The sequence below is a fragment of the Mirounga angustirostris genome, unplaced genomic scaffold, assembly GCF_029215605.1.
Source record: "Mirounga angustirostris isolate CCGP_5_RB_7025 unplaced genomic scaffold, mMirAng1.0.hap1 SCAF_4, whole genome shotgun sequence".
Classification (NCBI taxonomy): domain Eukaryota; kingdom Metazoa; phylum Chordata; class Mammalia; order Carnivora; family Phocidae; genus Mirounga; species Mirounga angustirostris.
In genome coordinates, this window is record NW_026991712.1 from 155,851,279 (window position 1) to 155,870,267 (window position 18,989).

At 40.5% G+C, this 18,989-nt stretch overlaps 2 pseudogenes; one reads left to right on the forward strand and one right to left on the reverse strand.

Moving 5' to 3' along the window:
• The first annotated feature begins 1,147 nt into the window (after positions 1 to 1,147).
• LOC123860390 (metaxin-3-like) lies at positions 1,148 to 2,467 on the forward strand (annotated as a pseudogene).
• Positions 2,468 to 8,956: 6,489 nt separating this feature from the next.
• LOC123860562 (U4 spliceosomal RNA) lies at positions 8,957 to 9,142 on the reverse strand (annotated as a pseudogene).
• Positions 9,143 to 18,989: the final 9,847 nt, after the last annotated feature.

Genomic DNA, 18,989 nt, shown 5'->3' on the forward strand with positions numbered 1-18,989 from the left:
TTTTGAGAGACACAGAGGGAGAGAGCACAGAGGGAGAGTGAAAGGTAGATTCCCCACTGAGCAGGGAGCCTGATGTGGAACTCCATCCCAGGACCCTAAGATCATGACCTGAGCTGAAGGCAGAGGCTTAACTGACTGAGCCACCCAAGTGCCCCAACAAATAAAATCTTTTTTTAAAAAAGAAAAATATTGACTACAAAGAATGAAAACACATGGAATATATAAATGTCCATGAGTTCATGATGCTAATAATTTTTTGAAATCTCATTGCTACATGCTGATCCTTTGTGACTCATTGTTTTGAATACCTATTGCTGCATAATAAGCCCACCCCAAAAATGTAGTGGTTTAAAAAAACCCAAAAACCTCACTGACCACCCCTGGACATTGCTAGAGTATGATCTCGTTATTCTGAAAGTTGATTTTTTTTTTTTTAGGGGAAGGATCCAAGTGCCTTTCCTGCATGTCTTATATTTCAGACTGTTGGAATCAATGATGAGAGAAAGTAATTTATAGAAAAACCACAGTTAATAAATGCAAAAAAAATGGTGGAAACAGAAAAATCACTATTTTGCACTCCTTTATGAAATAATGGATCTAGGCAATGGTCATCAATTATTATTAGAAGTTTTGGGTGGGGAGGCCTCTGCCTGCAGCTCCCCCTGCTTGTGCTCTCTCTCTCTCTGACAAATAAATAAAATCTTTAAAAAAATAAATTTAAAATAAAATAAAAGTTTTGGGTGGGAAGTTGATGACAAACTTTAAACCGGCTGGAATCTCCTGAACTCACTGATTAATCTCAACCTCACTACAAGTTGGACAACGCCCTGTGCCTCCTGATCTGATGTGGTAGAACCTATAGAACCACCACTTACAAAGTATTCATGACAAAAACAAAGATCATCAAGCCTCTAAATGCAGGTATCAGTTTATAAAGCATATGGAGGATAGAAAAATATGTTAAATGACATCACAAGATTACAAATCCAAATCCATAATGTGAGAAATCCCACATGACAAAGTACCCAGTTTCTTCAATAAATAAATGGCATAAAACAAAACCAAAATGAAACCAGTAACAGAGAAAGAGTGGCCATTCTATTTGATTGATAGAGACTTAAGAGTGGCAAAGTTCAGCCCCAGCAAGATGGTGGCCTTGGAGCTCAGCTGCTGGGGAAGTGGTGGTCAGGGGGGTTCTCACCGTACACAGTGAGTCCCTGGTGGTGATGGGTTAGGACAAATTTTCTGGTGCACTCTTGAAATCAGTATCATAGGGGCGCCTGGGTGGCTCAGTTGGTTAGGCGACTGCCTTCGGCTCAGGTCATGATCCTGGAGTCCCGGGATCGAGTCCCGCATCGGGCTCTCTGCTCGGCAGGGAGTCTGCTTCTCCCTCTGACCCTCCTCCCTCTCATGCTCTCTGTCTCAAATAAAAAAATAAATAAAATCTTTAAAAAAAGAAAAAAAAAAGAAATCCGTATCATAGATAATACACAGAGAGGTTCAAGAGGAGAGGTACCAATTTTGACCACTGATGACATTATTTCTCAGCTGGCAAAAACACTAAATTTTTTAAGAACACAAATACAGATCTGACTATGAACTCTCAGCAAAACAAGGGGCAGGTGCACTGGCTTACATTGCTCTCCTAGAAAAAAAGCAGCTTTTGGGGCGCCTGGGTGGCTCAGTCGTTGGGCATCTGCCTTCGGCTCAGGTCGTGATCCTGGGGTCCTGGGATCGAGCCCCGCATCGGGCTCCCTGCTCCGCGGGAGGCCTGCTTCTCCCTCTCCCACTCCCCCTGCTTGTGTTCCCTCTCTCGCTGTGTCTCTCTCTGTCAAATAAATAAATAAAATCTTCAAAAAAAAAAAAAGAAAAAAAAAGCAGCTTCTAGGAGTTTTTCCACATTCTTTATTGGGACTGACAATTCTTTACTGTGACAAAATTCTTGGGTGTGCTTCATGAGTTCCTTTTCTCTTTAGTTTGATCCTGCCTAGAAAACCGTCCTAGGGAGCACTGAGCATAGTATTCTCCTAATCAGAGGAGAGCCTCCCCTCTTCCACCTCTGAGAAGCAGAAGCGCATATACACAACATGCCAAGGGGTGCCTAAGCCTTCTGGCAAACAGATTGGGAACATTCCTGTTTTTCTTTGGAGATAAACCTACTTTGGGTGTCTGCGTGTTTGGTTTTCTTGTACCTCTTTATAAAGTGTGCTTTCCTGAAGTTCGGTTATAAGAACATTTCAAACAGCTCTCCCGCCTATGTTGCTTTTGCAGTGACATCCTAAACAGTCATTTTCAACTTGGCCTTGGAGATGGATGACAATCTTCACCAAAGCCTTCCACTTCTTCCCCGGGGAAACTGCCAACACAAGAGTGGCTTCTCGCACAGGAAGAAAGCAATTCCTTACAATGACTGTCACCCTGCTCTGTGCCCAAGTGTTTGCCCTGGAGTCACCTGATTTTGCAGTAATATCTTACACTAACGTATGCGAAGGCAAAAAGGAAACACTGCTTGTGTATGTATAAGGAAGGCTTTTTTTTTTTTTTTTGGTATAAGACTTTAAACCAAAGGGAACTTTCTCTGCCATCTTTTTTTTTAACTGCATCAAATATCCATTAAACTTTTAAATTGTATTTAAAAGCTTTTATTCTAGTTTGTCAATGCACTTTATATAATATCAAGATGAACACTACATGAACTTAAAGGGAAACAAAGAAAACACATAGTGTTGTGTATATGTATATATACATATATATATTCAAGATCTTTTATTTATTTATTTGGCAGAGAGAGAGAGTGCTCGAGCACAAGCAGGCTCCCACCTGAGCAGGGAGCCCTATATGGGACTCGATCCCAGGACCCTGGGATTATGACCAGAGCTGAAGGCAGACTCCTAAAGGCTGAGCCACCCAGGGGCCCTTATTTTTTAAAAATTAAAAAAAGACTCCTCCTCTTCAAGGGGGCGGTCTTGCGGCAGACGCAGAGTTGCAGATCTTTGTGGAGACCCTAGCCGGCAAGACCGTCACCCTCGAGGTGGATGGAGCCCAGTGACACCACTGAGAAGGTCAAAGACAAAATCCAAGACAAGGAGGGCATTCCGCCGGCCTGGCAGCGCGGGATTTTTGCGGGCAATCAGCAGGAGGATGGCGGCACTGTCTCAGACTACAATATCCAGAAGGAGTCTGCCCTGCACTTAGTGCTTCGCCTGCGAGGTGGCATCATGGAGCCTTCCCTCCACCCACTGGCCCAGAAATACAACTGCGACAAGGTGATCGGCAGACGTGTGACGTTCGCCCGCACCCCGGCGCTGTCACCCGCTTCAAGAAGTGCAGCTAAGGCCAGCAATCTGGCCCCAAGAAGAAGGTCAATTAAGGCCCCTGCACTGCTCTTCCTTGGCTGTGGGGGCTGCCTCCTGCCGGAGGCCCAGACCCTGGGGCCTCAGTCAAGTTTTCCTTTCATTGACTGGAGCAGTAAAAGATAAATAAATAAATAAATAAACAATGAAAAACCTGCCTTCATCTTGGCAGGTTTTTGCCTTTGGTTTGCGTGTCTCTAACTAAAAGCTACCGTTCTGTTCTGAATGTGCACCTTAATTTATTCAAATTCATTTATTCATTTATGTTTTCTTACACCAGTCTGAAAGCCTAATACATGGCTCTTCAGTGAAGCCTTTTTTGTTCCGTTTAGAAATGTGATGTCTATTTTAGGAACTAGGAAGAAATACAAATTACTTCAATAGAAAGCCTGTATATAACTTTTTTAAAAGAGTGAGAGGCTAAAGATACCTACCAACCAAATGCGATATGTAGATTATGTTTAGATCCTGATTTAAATAAGCCAACTATAAAAAGACATTTTGAGACAATTGGGGAAAACTGAACACAGACTGATTTTTAGATGAATTAAGGAATTATTAATTTTGCTGGGTATGATAATAAAATTATGGTTATGTTATGGTTATAAAATTAATCTGTATGTGATAAGAGATTTTTACCCAAGTATTTACAAGTGAAATGATATAATGTCTTGGATTGTTTTAAAATACTCTAGCAAAAGAAAAAAAAAAACTAGTGGTGAGAAGGACAAAATATAAGTAAGAGGAATGGAGTGTTGATAACCATTGAAGCTGGGTGATGGGTGCATGGAGGCTCAGGATTCCATTCTCTCTATGTATGTTTGAAACTTTCCATAATAAAAAGGTATGAATTCCCTCACTCACATCTCCCCTGGTGAAGCCATTGAACTCAAAAGAGCAAGATCAAGTGTTAGATCAAATAAAAGTTTTATAATATAAATTGCTTTCTTTAAGTTGCTTTCTTTGTTCTTGAAAGGTTTTTAACAGATAGAAGTTAAAATATTATGGAAAAATAAAAGACCATTGTCACAGTCTGTTAATCCCACATGCTTCCCATGAGAAGGATAAATACTTATATGGCAGTTTTATGGGATCCAGAGCCCAATATAGGAAAATTTCCCAAAGGGCTCTCTAACCTCCATCCTTTATTTCCTCTTCATGTTGGTTTTTTTTTTTTTTTAAATCAGTGCGGGGGAGAGCAGGTGGGGGAAAAATTGAGGCATGAGATAATCTCTTATTTGACTAGTTAGAACAAAGTAAAGATGGGGGCTGGTGGCCTTTGGTTTGAGATACACTGATGTGATAGAAACATATGTACATTAAGGCCAGGAGGACAATCATTTGAAATTGCCAGGTGAAGCTAGCTTTGCCCTAATAGAGTATCATTTAGAAAGCATCTCTTCAGCAAATGGCTCTTTTGAGAACTAGCACCTGGTTTGCTACTAGACTCCAGGACAGTATAAAAACACTTAACCATGAAATATTTGGTGACTATATAGCCCAAACTGATCCCAAAGCATAAACTAGAGTGCACATCGTCCATTAATTACAAGTGGTACTTGTAAGATCAGGCCCAAGTCTGAACATACCAGTAAGCTGCATGAGCTGCTTCCGTCCCCAGTACATCCACTCCTATCATATGACTTCCTATCATATGCTCAGCCTATACCTAGGACCTCACAGAGAGCTTCCTATGATCAGTGAGCTAAGAGGGAAAGCTTTTAGCCTTTAGAGAATACTCGGCACAGGACACTGGCAGTGGCCAAAAGTATACTATTATACTATATGTGCCATTATATTATATTCAGAACGTCCTTGAAGGACTGTAGAGAAGAAAACTCCTTCTAGTGGGTAGAAGTTCAGGTAACACATCTTGTTGTCCACTTTTCCTATTAGGGAAGCTGACCTGAGATAAGGTCCTACAGTGACACAAAAAGGGTGGCAAATTTCTAGGTGTATGGTCAGGGACTTGGAAGGGGCAAGATAAGAAAATGGATGACAAGGAAGATGGGAGAAAAGGTATGTAGATGGATTCAAGATCCTCTTAAAATTGGTCCAAACTGTAAATGTATTTATGCATCTTGTGAATCTTCAAAATGGAGGAGACTTTCCACAATCTGGAAGACAAGAGGACCTGTTCTCTGGATGTTGGTCAGCCTCCTCTCTTAGTCACCTCAGAACTTGCTCCATGGATTCATAAATTAAATGGGCTCGATGACATGGACTTCCCCTTACCAAGGTTGAATGTGCTTACTGCCATTACAGTTGCCCGAGTGCCAGCAAAGTGACTAACTTTTAGCCACATGCACTTGGGGACAGCCAGGCACCTTGGGGCAGGTTGATCACATCATAAAGTGGTAGTGATTTGACCCCAATGGAATAGACACTTATTCTGATTTTGATTTATTTCCCCTGCTCACCATGTCTCTGGAAGCACCACTGACCAAGGCTTGTTAAGTGCCTTATACAGTTCTGGTATCTCATACTTACCAATAATGTTAATTTAAATGCAAAAAAAAAAATTGTGAATATGGAATTCCGTTAGTCATAGCTTTCTCTTATTCTTATTCATGAAAGGAAAAGAACATTTCCAATCATACCCAATAAAGACTACATCTGTGAAATTGTAATACGTCTGGATTTCTCAAAAATAGCTGTTTCTTGGTTGTTGTAGAGATGCTGTTCCCGTGCACAGATATTATGTTCCAGGTAGTGGATTCCAGGCACCATAACTATAATTTTTTTTCACAAAAGCATTGTGGCTCTTTTAGGCTATACAGGAAAGATAGTTGTTCTGTTTGCGGGCATCTACTGAAGGAAGGAAGAGCAATAGATCACCATTATGTTGAATGAGACTAAGCAGCCAGGAAATATAATATTATTTAAAACTTTTTAAAGCATTTGGTAAAATAGGCCTTGGAATTTTTTTTTTTTTTAAGATTTTATTTATTTGAAAGAGAGAACACGAGAGGGGGGAGAGAGGAGAGAGAGAGAGAGGGAGAGAACACAAGAGAGAGAAAGAGAGCACTAAGAGAAGCAGGCTCTCCGCTGAGCGGGGAGCCCCACATGGGGCTCGATCCCAGGACTCCGAGATCATGACCTGAGCCGAAGGCAGACACTTAACTGACTGAGCCCCCCAAGCACCCCTGGAATGGTTTTTTTTTTTTTTTTTAGATTTTATTTATTTATTTGACAGAGAGAGACACAGCGAGAGAGGGAACACAAGCAGGGGGAGTGGGAGAGAGAGAGAAGCAGGCTTCCCGCGGAGCAGGGAGCCCGATGCGGGGCTCCATCCCAGGACCCTGGGATCATGACCTGAGCCGAAGGCAGACGCTTAACGACTGAGCCACCCAGGTGCCCCGCCCCTGGAATGTTTTTTATGTAGATAGGAACAAAGGTAGAATCTAAGTCTGCGATTATGAAATACTTAGTAGTAGTTGGCATGTTGGACAGTGTTGTGGCTGAATTAGGGGCAAGTGGAAATTAAGGCAAAATCGTTTCATTAACAGAGTAGAAATATTTAATTACAATATAAGTATTTTTACTAACTTTGTGGCTTTCCTACAAGGTATCTTAGGTACAGAAAGGCTCTCATTTGAATTTTTTAAATTTTTTTTAGTTTTCTTGCTTTAAAAGTGATATAATTACAGAAAGGACACCTTCTTCTTCCAGATGCAAAGGATACCATATTGGTTTGCTAGGGCTGCCGTAGCCGACTGGGTGGCTTAAACAGTAGAGGTTTGTTTTCTCATAGTTCTAGAAGCTGGAAGTCTGAGATCAAGGTTTTGTCAGGATGGGTTTCTTCTGAAACCTCTCTCCTTGGCTTCTAGATGTCCGTCTTCTCTCCAGGGTCTTCTCTGTATATCTGTCGGTGTCAAAATCTCCTCCTTATAAAGATACCAGTCAGATTGGATTAGGGCTCATCCTAATGTCCTCATTTTAACGTAATTACCTCTTCAAAGACTGTCTCCAAATACAGTCATATTCTGAGGTACCAGGGGTCAGGAATTCAGCATACAAATTTGAGGGGGACACAATTCAGCTCATAACAGGTACTTTGAGAATAGATTTATCTGCAAGAAGTGGTCACTGCAGGGCTCCCCTGGTCCATGCTCTCAGTTCGCCTTTATCAGCTCTGTGCACCCGTCCTCCAGCTTCGCCATGCTTTGCTGCTAAAAGCTTACACTTACTTGGTGCTCTCTGAGGATTGCCCTTGGGCACTGGACTCCCACTGCCCCTCCCCCTCCCCCACCCCCACACGCCATTCCACTTCGTCTCACCATGTAGAGGGTTGGAAGTGCCTGGGAGTCTTACAAGTCCACTTGACCTCCCACCCCAGGTGGCCCTTAACCAGTCATTGCCTGGGAGTACAAAAGCCTATGTCTTGGGGCGCCTGCGTGGCTCAGTCGGTTAAGCGTCTGCCTTCGGCTCAGGTCATGATCCCAAGGTCCTGGGATTGAGCCTCACATCAGGCTTCCTCTCAGCTGAGAGCCTGCTTCTCCCTCTCCCTCTGCCCCTGCCCTCCACTCCCACCCCTGCTTGTGCTCTCTATCTCAAATAAATAAAATCTTAAAAAAAAAAAAAGCCTATGTCTTTAGGACAGAACAAACTCTGAAGCCTAATTGTTGCCCTAGAGGTCCCAGCAGGACCAGGTGTGTCTGAGACATCACACGCAACCTCACTCTTGGTTCCTGCCCCTTTGGGAAGCTACTTCACCATTCCCTCACTGGTTCTCCTGAGAAATTTCCTTAATAAGCCACTTCCATGTAGGTCCTTGCCTCAGAGGGGGCTTCTGGAAGAATCCTACCCAAAACCTATTTTAGGTGGCGAAACACAACAAATAATTCGACCTACTATGTCAAGACCAGAAGGAAAGAGGCACAGAAGGAAGAATTCTTGTTTTTTAAAGATCACTGAAACGGAATTTTTGGAAGTAGACCCTGGAGATTTAGTCAGAGCTACTAACACAGAAGCCTCCTGCCCTGGGGGTGTGGTGTGTCCTCTAGAAATTCTCCACCAGGTCTCCTGATGGAGATTTTTAAAGGGAATTATGACTCAATGGGTTGACAGTAAAGGAAGGATTTAATTAAAAACAGAGAGGCCCTGAGGTAACATTTGCATTGAGAGAGGTAGAAGTCACAATTTAATTAGAAATTCCCATATTCTCACATTAAAATTTTCTGAAGACAGAGGCGCCTGGGTGGCTCAGTCATTAAGCGCCTGCCTTCGGCTCAGGTCATGATCCTGGGTTCTTGGGATCGAGCCCGGCATCCCTGCTCAGCAGGGGGTCTGCTTCTCCCTCTGCCTTCTTCCCTCTCGTGCTCTCTGTCTCTCATTCTCTCTCAAATAAATAAATAAAATCTTAAAAAAAAAAAAAAAAAATCCCCGGGCGCCTGGGTGGCTCAGTCGTTAAGCATCTGCCTTCGGCTCAGGTCATGATCCCAGGGTCCTGGGATCGAGCCCCACATTGGGCTCCCGGCTCAGCGGGAAGCCTGCTTCTCTCTCTCTCCCACTCCCCCTGCTTGTGTTCCCTCTCTTGCCGTGTCTTTCTCTGTCAAATAAATAAATAAAATCTTCAAAAAAATTTTTTTTTCTGAAGACAGACTTGTCAAAACTTACCAGAAATGAAACATGGCGACAGTTCCTTGACTTAGGTGTCACCTAGTGTGTGGAAGGCACAAAGACCACAGTGATCTGCAGGTTCTGCCATGTGGAAATGACCTTTCAATTAGCAATAATCGCACCTCGGATAAACCTCATTGGCTATGATACTGCCACTGCGCAAAGCTTGGAAATGACCTTTCAAATAAGAAGACCCAATTCATCCATGATTTTTTTAAAAGATTTTATTTATTTATTTATTTGAGAGAGAGAGTGAGAGTGTGGGGGAGGAGCAGAGGGGGAGGGACAAGCAGACTCCACACTGAGCCTGGAGCCCAACATGGGGCTCGATCTTATGACCCCGGGATCATGACTTGAGCCAAAATCAAGAGTCAGACGCTTAACCAACTGAGCCAGGCACCCCTCATCCATGATTTTAAAAGATACACTCAGAATAGAAATATGATCAAAAAGAAAAAGAAATATGATCACACATCCCATCCTGAACTTAAAAAAAACCTATACACTTTACCCATGAATTTTCCACCAGAATAGGTAGTTTCCTACTGATGAAGAAAGGCAACATATTTCTTTTTTTCTTTTTTTAAATTAAAAAAATTTTTTTATTATTAACACATAATGTATTATTTGTTTCAGGGGTACAGGTCTGTGATTCATCAGTCTTACACAACACACAGAGCTCACCATAGCACATACCCTTCCCAGTGTCCATCACCCAGCCACCCCATCCCCCCCACCCCCCTCCCCTCCAGCAACCCTCAGTTTGTTTCCTGAGATTAAGTGTCTCTTATGGTTTGTCTCCCTCTCTGGTTTCGTCTTGTTTCATTTTTTTCTCTCTTCCCCTATGATCCTCTGCCTTGTTTCTTAAATTCCGCATATCAGTGAGATCATATGATACTTGTCTTTCTCTGTTGACTTATTTTGCTTAGTACTATATCCTCTAGTTCCATCCACGTTGTTGCAAATGGCAAAATTTCTTTTTTTTTGATGGCTGCATAATATTCCATTGTGTGTGTGTGTATATATATATATATATATATATATATATATATATATACCTCATCTTCTTTATCCATTCATCTGTTGATGGACATCTGGGCTCTTTCCATAGTTTGGCTATCGTGGACATTGCTGCTATAAACACTCGGGTGCACCTACCCCTTCGGATCACTACATTTGTATCTTTGGGGTAAATACCCAGTAGTGCAATTGCTGGGTCATAGGGTAGCTCTATTTTCAACTTTTTGAGGAAACTCTATACTGTTTTCCAGAGTGGCTGCACCAGCTTGCATTCCCCCCAACAGTGTAGGACGGTTCCCCTTTCTCCACATCCTCATCAACATCTGTCGTTTCTGACTTGTTAATTTTAGCCATTCTGACTGGTGTGAGGTGGTATCTCATTGTGGTTTTGATTTCCCTGATGCTGAGTGATGTTGAGCAGGTATTTCCCTGATGCCGAGTGATATTGGGCACTTTTCATGTGTCTGTTGGCCATTTGGATGTCTTCTCTGCAGAAATGTCTGCTCCTGTCTTCTGCCCATTTCTTGATTGGATTATTTGTTCTTTGGGTATTGAGTTTGATAAGTTCTTTATAGATTTCAGATACTAGCCCTTTATCTGATATGTCATTTGCAAATATCTTCTGCCATGTGTCGGTTGTCTTTTGGTTTTTTTTGACTGTTTATTGTGCAAAAGCTTTTTATCTTGATGAAGTCCCAATAATTCATTTTTGCCTTTGTTTCCCTTGCCCTTGGAGACGTGTCTAGCAAGAAGTTGCTGTTGTCAAGGTGGAAGAGGTTGCTACCTATGTTCTCCTCATTCCTGTCGCACATTTAGGTCTTTCATCCATTTTGGGTCTACTTTTGTGTATGGTGTAAGGAAATGGTCCAGTTTCATTCTTCTACATGTGGCTGTCCAATTTTCCCAACACCATTTGTTGAACAGAATATCTTTTTTCCATTGAATATTCTTTTCTGCTTTGTCGAAGATTAGTTGACCATAGAGTTGAGGGTCCATTTCTGGGTTCTATTCCATTGATCTATGTGTCTGTTTTTGTGCGAGTACCATACTGTCTTGATGATTACAGCTTTGTAATAGAGCTTGAAGTCCAGAATTGTGATGTCTCCAGCTTTGGTTTTCTTTTTCAACATTCCTTTGGCTATTCGGGGTCTTTTCTGGTTCCATACAAATTTTAGGATTATTTGTTCCATTTCTTTGAAAACAGTGGATGGTATTTTGATAGGGATTGCATTAAAAGCATAGATTGCTCTAATTAGCATCGACATTTTAACAATATTTGTTCTTTCAATCCATGAGCATGGAACGTTTTTCCATTTCTTTGTGTCTTCCTCAATTTCTTTCATGAGTATTCTTTAGTTTTCTGAGTACAAGTCCTTTGCCTCTTTGGTTAGATTTATTCCTAGGTGTCTTATGGTTTTGGGTGCAATTGTAAATGGGATCCACTCCTTAATTTCTCTTTCTTCTGTCTCATTGTTGGTGTATAGAAATGCAACTGATTTCCATGCATTGATTTTATATCCTGCCACTTTACTGAATTCCTGTATGAGTACTAGCAATTCTGGGGTGGAGTCTTTTGGGTTTTCCACATAAAGTATCATATCATCTGCAAAGAGTGAGAGTTTGACTTCTTTGCTGATTCGGATGCCTTTTATTTCTTTTTGTTGCCTGATTGCTGAGGCTAGGATTTCTAGTACTATGTTGAATAGCAGTGGTGATAATTGACATCCCTGCCATGTTCCTGACCTTAGGGGAAAAGCTCTTATTTTTTCTCCATTGAGAATGATATTTATTGTGGGTTTTTTAGAGACGGCTTTTATGATACTGAGTTATGTACCCTCTATCCCTACACTGTGAAGAGTTTTAATCAAGAAAGAATGCTGTGGGGCACCTGAGTGGCTCAGTCAGTTAAGTATCTCCTTTCGGCTCAGGTCATGATCCCAGGGTCCTGGGATCGAGCCCCACACATTGGGCTCCTTGCTCAGCGGGGAGCCTGCTTCTCCCTCTCCCTCTGCCTGCCACTCCCCGTGCTTGTGCTCTCTCTCTTGCTCTCTCAGTCAAATAAATAAATAAAATCTTTAAACATCAAATAGAAAATTGAGAGCAAATAAAAATACTCAGAACTTATCCTCATAGTGTAACTCACAAACAGGAAAAACTACACATACCAATTTAAGAGGACAGGAGTAAGATAAATGCCAGAGACTAGCAGAATTGGTGCTGGAGCCCTTATAGATGTGGCTGTGCAAGAGTGGAGAACGTAGGTGGTCCTACCAGTGGCAGAACATAGGTAATATCAACAAGATTCACCTCTCAAAGGAGAGGAACCCTCCCTGAAGGGAACTACTGAGAGCAGGTCTGAGACTTCTCTGATAGAGAAGTCATAGAAAGTGGCTTGGAAAGTGCCTGAGATCTTTGGAAGGTACTACTTCTAAGGGAGAAAAGGAGCAGCACCCTGAAAGATAGCAGTGGCCCCAGAAGGCCTCAGTAGATGGTGAAGAAAAAGAAAGAAGTAGCTCAGAATAAGGATTGTTCTTAAATAGGTGAGATTTAAGGATCAGAAAAAGCCTGACCAGAAATAAAGGTATCCTACATTAAAGAAACAACCCTACACTGTGGCAATGGAAGAGGGAACTCTTGAGCTGAACATTAGCAAAAATACTTAAACCTTCCCTCTTTATCATCCAGAAATTCCTCCTTCAAATAAATGGTCCCAAAAAACCCAACACATTCCAAATACAAACCTAAATAAATAAATAAATAAATAAATAAATAAATAAATAAATAAAATCAAGCATACATACAAAGATACAATAAGTGTTAAAAATGAAAATCAATTATGTGTTGTCAGATGAAAACACTCAGAAAAATTCCTATCATACAGCAGAGGAAAATTGCAAAACAATGATCCAACCTGAATTTAGAATACTGTACAAAGCAATTGTAGATATGGCTGGGAGTGGGGGGTGGGGCACAGATCACAAGAAACAGAAATGCAAAAAATACAAAATAGACCAAACGAGAGGATGATGTAAAATGGAGTTGATTAGCTCAGGAAAGAGACTGACAAAGGTAAAATTATCTCAGAAATGAAGATTAAATTACAGGATGTCCAAGGGAGAATAAATTAGCTGAAAATACAGTAAAGGATATAGAGAATATAAGTGAAAAAAGCCAAGAAAATGATTAAAAAAAAAAAGTTTTTTTTTAAAAAGATCAGAAAGTTAAATAAAAAAATGTTTAAAAGTTCAAAAAATAAATAAATAAAAAGATCAGAAAGTGATTGATACAGAATATAGGCAAGGAGGATCAACAGATGTATAATTGGAGTCTGTGAGAAAGAAAAGCAAAACAGTGGAATGGAACTAATTTTTTAAATTCTAATTTAAAAAACGTTTTGAAATTAAATAGGATCCAAGTGTATATATTTTATTATAGTTTAAAAGCACCACATTTGCCTGAAGAAATTGACTCAGGACAGGTAGAATTATCAGACTTTAAAGATTAAAAAAAAATTCTTATGGATTCTGAGCAGAAAGACCAAGTCATTTAACAAGAGGAAAATCAGTACAACATTATGTTCCTGACATAAACATTCAGTACAAGAAGACAGTGGAATAGCATCTACAAAAGGAGAGATATTGTGGGACAGTTTACCTATAATACCAAGGCTATAGGAAAGCAATTTTAAACATGCCTCAACTCAGGCAATATCATTCTCATTAGCTCTTCCTGAAAGGGGAATAGTGTTGCATAGGAGCTCAATTTTTATATGCTATTAAAGTTAAGCTGGTATAAATTCAAGTTAGAACATTAAAGCTTTGAGATGTTAAAGATAGTCCCCATGGTAGCCACAAAGAAAATAGCTATTGAAAATACACAAAAGAAAACCAGAAAGAAATGAAAACCTACAAAAAATCAATTAAATACAAAAGAAGACAGTAGTGCAGGAAATGGGGGGGAATGCTATAAGGCATATAGAAAATAAAAAGCAAGGGGCGCCTGGGTGGCTCAGTCGGTTAAGCGACTGCCTTCGGCTCAGGTCATGATCCTGGAGTCCCGGGATCGAGTCCCGTATCGGGCTCCCTGCTCGGCGGGGAGTCTGCTTCTCCCTCTGATCCTCCTCCCTCTCATGCTCTCTGTATCTCATTCTCTCTGTCTCAAATAAATAAATAAAATCTTTAAAAAAAAAGAAAAGAAAAGAAAAGAAAAAGAAAAATGGTAGAATTAAATCCCTTCTTGTCAGTAATTAGGTTAAATGTAAATGTATTAAACTCTCCAGAGATTAGTAGAATGGATTTAAAATACATACCCAACTACATACTGTCTACAAGAAACTCACTTTAGATCCAAAGACCCAAATAGGTTGAAAGTGAAAGAACAGAAAAAGATATTCTATACAGATAGTAGCCAAGAAGGAGGGGGAAATTGCTAAACTAATACCAGACAAAACAGACTTTAAATCAAGAACAGTTATAAGATGGGATGCCTGGGTGGCTCAGTCAGTTGGGTGTCCAACTCTTGATCTCAGCTCAGGCCTTGATCTAAGGGTTGTGAGTTCAATCCCAGGTTGGGCTCCATGGTTACAAGAAACAAAGAAGGATGTTATGCATTAATAAAATATTTGATACACCAAGAAAATATAATAATTATACACATTTATGTATGTAATAACAAACCAAGATATAAAAAGCAAAAACTGAAAAACTGAAGGACGAAATACAGTTTTACAATAATTGTTGGAGACTGTAATACCCCACTCTTCAATAAACAACCAGAAAGAGAATGAATGAGAGGACTTGAACAACACACATACAAAACCAGTTCTAACTATTGAACATTTTACCCAACAACAAAATACACTTCCTTTTCAAGTGCCCATGGTACATTCCCCAGTATAGACCCTATTTTAAACCACAAATCAATTCTCAATACATTTTGTAAAAATAGATATCCTATGGGACACCTGGGTGGCTCAGTTGGTTAAGTGTCTGCCTTCTGCTCAGGTCATGATCCCAGGGTCCTGGGATGGAGCCCTGCATTGGGCTCCCTGCTCAACAGGGAGCCTGCTTCTCCCTCTGCCTGCAGCTCCCCCTGCTTGTGCTCACTCTGGCATGTGCTCTCTCTCTCTGACAAATAAATAAAATCTTTTAAACAAACAAACAAACAAACTCCAGCTTTCTCATCTGTAAAATGAAACAATAATAGTTCCTACAGTTAAAATATTACTTTGAGGGGGCACCTGGGTGGCTTAGTCAGCTAAGCATCTGACTTCAGCTCTGGTCGTGATGCCAGGGTCCTGGGATCAAGTCCGGCATCAGGCTCCTTGCTCCACAGGAAGCCTGCTTCTCCCTCTGCCTGCCGTTCCCCCTGCTTGTGCTCTCTCTCTCTCTGACAAATAAATAAATAAATAAAATCTTTAAAAAAGATAGATATCCTACAAAGCATTTTCTCTGACCTTGACAGGATGAAGTTAGAAATCAAGAACCCACAAGGAAAATTGGAAAATTCATGAATTTGTGGAAATTAAACAACACATTCTATTTTTTTTATTTTTAAGTCATGTAAAGTCAATCCATGTCTTAAAATCATTGCCTTAAAATAGTGCATCTTTGCATTAGCTTCAGCGTTTATAAGAATTACTTGGTGAGCTTATCAAAATACAGATTTCTGGGCCCCACCTCCAGAGACTCTGATTTGGTAGGTCTGGAGTAGGCCCAGAGAATCTGAACCTAACACGTTCGGACAAGATGCTGCTTCTGTGGACCAGTAGACTATTTTGTGTGACTCTGTCCCAGAACAAGACATATTAGTTAATTTTGTTTTTAAAACAGTTTAAAGCTGGGGCGCCTGGGTGGCTCAGTCGTTCAGCATCTGCCTTCGGCTCAGGTCATGATCCCAGGGTCCTGGGATCGAGGCCCGCATCGGGCTCCCTGCTCCACGGGAAGCCGCTTCTCCCTCTCCCACTCCCCCTGCTGGTGTTCCCTCTCTCGCTGTGTCTCTCTCTGTCAAATAAATAAAATCTTTAAAAAACAAAAACAAAAACAGTTTAAAGCTTTGAATAATATTTAAACATTGTTTGATGTGACTATATAAATACGTGTAGATAGACGTACACATGTAACTATCAACGTATAATAAAGTTAGCAATTATAAGAAATGTATAAAAGAGAGAGACTGGTAGCTCAAAGGAAAGAGAATTGGGCTCTGGGTACATAATCGGTGCTCAAAACTAGGTAGAAAAATGCTCTTTTTCCTTCATCTCTTCTGCCTAGGTGGCCTCACCCAAGCACCTAGCCTAGCCTCAAGCATGTTACCATCTGGACTGACTAGCATTACATTTTTGGATAGTTCAACTTGAGACATTTGTGAAACAAGAAGGCTTCTCACACTTGAAGGAGTAGAAGTGTCTAATGATCTTGTTACTTTCTGTTTGGTTGTAATAAAAATTGTCCTGACGAATAACACAGGCAAGGGTACAGCCATTTGTCATCCTCAGTCACCTTTGCTCTCAGTTGTGAAGTGGTGAACTGACCATATTTTTTTCCTGGTGACTTTTCCTTATCCTGCCTTTCTCCACAACCAAGCTTTCTCTTGCTTCCAGATTATTTTTTGCCTGTGCCCCCTGCCTAGATAGTCACTGAATATCACCAAAGGTTTGTTCCTCCTCTTTGCTTGGGTGTCCTAAGGCAAAGTCTCCTCAAAAACATTTTAGAAAAAGAAATTTGCTTTTAGAAGAAAAAATTGCTATGCTCCTCATTCTTCCAGATTGTTCAACAATGCAGTAAAAACTGCCTTGTTTGCCATTCCCACAATGTGGGGAAAACTGTCAAGACAAAGAGAGTAACTTCCACATTGCCATAAGGTAATTTCTACCCAGAAGAGAAATAAGTCATGTTCATACCATGTACCTCTGATAGGGCACTTCACCTCGCGATAGTCTTCTCAGCACAGAAGTCTGCTTGAGAGTCTCTCTCCCTCTGCCCCTCCCCCTGCTTGCACACTCCCTCTCTCCAAAATAAATAAATAAATCTTTTTTTAAAAGCCCTTTACCCTGTTAGTACAGTTAGCATTATTCCATAGGCTCACATAATTTTCATTTTCGTCTGAGATTTACAAGGATAAAATTTATACAGATACTAGTTTTGTTTTAATTGAAATATAGCTGACACACAATGCTACATTGGTTTCAGGTGTACAACATAGTGATTGGACAAGTCTGTACATTGTGCTCTGCTCACCACAAGCGGAGTTCCCACCTGTCCCCATACAACGCTATTACAATATCATTGACTATATTCCCTATGCTGTACCTTTCATTCCTGTCACTCATTCATTCCCTAACTGGAAGCCTGTGTCTCCCACTCATATTGCTCCACCCCCACCCACCCCCCTCTGATAACCACCAGTTTGTTCTCTGTGTTTATGGGTCTGATTCTGCTTTTTTGTTTGTTCATTTGTTTTGTTTTTTAGATTCCCCATGTAAGTGAAATCATATGGTATTTGTCTTTCTCTGTCTGACTTATTTAACTTAGCATTATACTTTCTAGGTCCACCCAGTTTGTCACAAATGGCAAGATCTTGTTGTTTTATTTAATGGCTGAATAATATTCCACTGTACCTGTATGCCACAACTTCTTTATCCATTCATCTCTTGATGAACACTTAGGTTGCTTCCATATAAAGGCATTATTTATTTAAATTATAATTCAACTTAATTGTACACCTGTGTTTACATTTAGAATTCTTACATATTAGTGTAAATAATAATAAACTATATGCCTCATAAGGCAATTTTAAGGAATTTAGGTGATTCTTTTAATCTAGTCTTTTTATTGAAATCAGATCCAGAGTCTTACATAAATTAAACTGTTTGCACGTTTACTTCTCACACAGGTAAAATCTAGAAGTCACAGCCATCATTTAAACCCCAGACTCGGGCGTCTGGGTGGCTCAGTCAGTTGAGTGACTGCCTTTGGCTCAGGTCATGATCCTCGAGTCCCAGGATGGAGTCCTGTGTCGTGCTCCCTGCTCAGTGGGGTGTCTGCTTCTCCCTCTGACCCTCCCCTCTCTTGTGCTATCTCACTTTCTCTTTCTCAAATAAATAAATAAAACCTTAAAAAAAAAAAAACAACAACAGACTCCCCAAACAAGTTATCAAAGGGTTTACCTTGATTAAGTGTATTAAATTAATATTGATGAAATTTCGGTTTCCTTGATTTCATTTACTTTCTGAATATCAGTTAAAATTCTTAGTACAGGGGCACCTGGCTGGCTCAGTCAGTAGAGCATGTGACTCCTGATCTCAGGGTTGTGAATTCAAACCTCACATTGGGTTCAGAGCCTACTTAAAAAAAAAGTCTTTGTACAAAAGAGTTTTTTAAAACCTTTTTTATGACTGGTAATTGTTGACCTGCTATCAACTTGCACATCTGCATTCTGTATCTACAACCCAGCAGTGACATGAACCAACAGCCAAAGGCAGATTTCCTTTTATCAAGCACTCTTCAGACAAAGGAATTAGATGAATACTATTTAAAATGTTTCCAACAACCAGTGGCGCCTGGGTGGCTCAGTTGGTTTAGCAGCTGCCTTCTGCTAAGGTCATGACCCTGGGGTCGTGGGATCAAGTCCCAGCTCAGCTCTGTGCTCAGCCGGGAGTCTGCTTCTCCCTTTCCCTCTGCTTGCGTGCTCTCTGTGCCAAATAAATAAATGAAATCTTTTAATAAAATAAAATGTTTTCAATAACTTAGTTGTTTACATAGTTTACATGAAGTTCTAAATTTTTATTAGAGTGTGATGTTTACCTTTTAACCAAAGTTTTAGAACTCATTCTAGTCCAATTTACTTTTTTCACTTGCCCGGCACTTTTTTTTTTTTCCTCAAATAGAGATTTAAGATTAAGATTCAGAGTACTAAAGACTAATTTCTTCAAACTACTTACTGTACTTCTTTAATAGATCAATACAAATTCAATCGGCAGCACTGAATTTGAAG